A 2,727-nucleotide genomic window follows, 5' to 3' on the forward strand; every position below is an offset into this window, starting at 1 on the left:
AAAGAAACTCTTCCACCTGTGCTCTTGAAGGAGAGCTCACATTTCTAAAGGCCTCAGCACAATTTATTGCTTTGCTTACGGGCAGGTTTATGCTACATGACTCACTGGCTATGTCAAAGAACTATACCTCTCTGACACTGAGAATTCATGCCTGGGAAATATTCCCAACATACTAGCTGCTAGACTTAAGAACATTATTAAAGTGATCATCATAATAACTTAGCCACAGAAAGGAAGGAAGAAAAGAGATGTTTGCTAGAGATGATACAAGGAAAGAATATAGACTACTTAGGAATTGATTTGACTGGGGGGTGAATGGCATTGCTATTTCAAATTCACAATAGTGTGTGAAAGAGAGTGATAACTTAACGACAGAAGTATGACAGTGAAAAAGAAGAGGATAATAATTCTTATTTTTATTTAGGGAATGGTTTGATGGCAGATGTCCTCTCATGACAGTCCAACAAAGAGAAAGGTTAATGCTTTCCTCAAATTCATGTGCACTGATGCATTTATAGAATTTTATGAACTATCATCAAATAAGGGGAAACTATGAAGAAGCACATATATCAGCTCTGTCTACATGAGAGGGTATGATAATAATTGTTTTAAAATTAATTCTAGACTTATAATGGGCTTGGAAGAAGAACTCCTCCTGTTCCAAATTCCAGCTCATAGTCTGTATAGGGATGTCAGAAAGATTCCTACCTAAGAATGTCCCTGAGCATCAGGTAATGAAAAGCCATAATGTCACATCTGGATTTTGATGTAGCTAAAAAATGGACATCAGTGGGCAGCTGGCCCTCGAATAGGCCATATTTCTAAAGCACTGGGAGATCTAGGACTTAAATTGAAAAGAGGAAGATGAAGAGTTGCTTATGGGAACTGGAGTTGTCATGCCCATTACTACAAACTACTGGCATGCCCCATACTGCAAACTACTAGTATCCTTGAGGGTGGGGAGTCAGTAAAGGTGATATTGGAATTAGAAAAATGTTTCTTTTTCTTAATATGGCCATAGACTAGTGTCTTTCTGAGAACTTTTGAGTTCTCTGTGAGATGAATGTGTACACATGCATATAACACATTTTCTTTGATTTTTGACACAACAGTTACTTGCTGAACATAAGGAACAGCAGAAGACAGAGATGTACCTAAAGCTAACAGACTCCAAGGACAGCAATGTATTTTGAAGGTCAAAGCCCACACTAGACTCTGGTTTCATTCTATACTTACTAATGCCATCTTTGGGAAATTTCCTGCTGAGGTCTATGGGGGCCTATGGATTAGTCAAGCAGGAATCATAGCCCATGTAGAGCGTGGGATTTTCACACGGGTAGTAGAAATGGATATTGTCAAGGTTGATGGCAGAGACTTTCTCAAAAAGAAGGAAGACAGGCAGATCTTATGACCAACGTCAAGATTAGAAAGTAAGAAATATCCATGTTGGAATATCCTATGGATGGTTTAATTTAAAGTTTGGTTCTTTTCCCCTGAATTTAGAGAACAGTTATATTTAACATTAAGCTTTTAATTGATTCTCCTATATTGTATTCTCTTCAGTGACCCAAATTTTTTTATCAATCTATTAGCTTCTTAGTCTCTGATTGTATTATGGGAAATTTATGAAAGGCCAGTAAAGAAAAGAGGGGTGTGGCCTGACCCACGTCACTCATCCACTGAGGCCAGCACAGAAGTAGCACAACCAAGGAAAACAGCGATCCCAAAGGATTCCATAGAACAGCAGCAGGACGGTGATGAGGACACAACAGGAGTTAGGAGGCTCCAACAGAAGCATTGTTATCTTTGGAAAGATTCCCCATAGACGATAACTCAGAGAAAATACTATAGTTTTTCCAAAACATAATAGAAGGAGATGGCTTTTGAGTATATATGTTAGAGGTGAAAGAATAGTGAGACTAACAGTTGATTAATGTAACACTGTGACTATCATATAAACCCATTCTCTCCCTCTTAGTGCAACATACATGTGAACATTCTTGAATGACAAATCCTGGGGCCTCTGGAATTTTCTCAATTTAAAAATACTTCCACAAGATGGCTGCCCACAGCTTTTAGCCTTTGTCACTGCAGGCCACAGTGGTGACCTAAGAAAGGTGCTGTAGGGCTGCCTTCTGTCAGAAACCATAACTGGGAAATCCTACATGTAGGTAACTCTAGCCTTTTAAGGGATATCAGGATGCATAAATGGGGAGCTTTCTCAGATATGTTCAGTGTATGAATAATTTATTAGTGGGGATTTCAAGACCACTTGGCATTTATGAGCATGGATACTCACTCTGCAGAGCAAGTACCCTCCCAAGCTCAGAGGCTGCAGGCTGCATGCTGAGTTCCAGCTGCTCAGCTCTGGTACAGCCTACAAACAATAAGCAACTGAGAAAATCAACATGCCAAGAATATGTATAACAAAGGCATCCATCCAGAACCTAGATCACCATCAAAGCACCCACAAGCAAAGCCAAAGGCTCTTACCCATTATATGCTACAGTCACACCCTTAAGGGGACAGCGGGGGGAAGAAGCCCCATCTAAACCAAAGAAAATTCAAAAATAAGAAGCAACAGCCGCACAAATGATAAGGCATCAGTGAAGGAACCTGGAAGTATAAAAAATCAGAATGAAAGCACACCCTCAAAGGGAACACCAGTTCACTAGCAATAGATATCAATCAAAATGAAAATATTGAAATGACAGATAAAGAATTCCA

This window comes from Propithecus coquereli, unplaced genomic scaffold, assembly GCF_000956105.1.
Source record: "Propithecus coquereli isolate 6110/MARCELLA unplaced genomic scaffold, Pcoq_1.0 Scaffold141, whole genome shotgun sequence".
Classification (NCBI taxonomy): domain Eukaryota; kingdom Metazoa; phylum Chordata; class Mammalia; order Primates; family Indriidae; genus Propithecus; species Propithecus coquereli.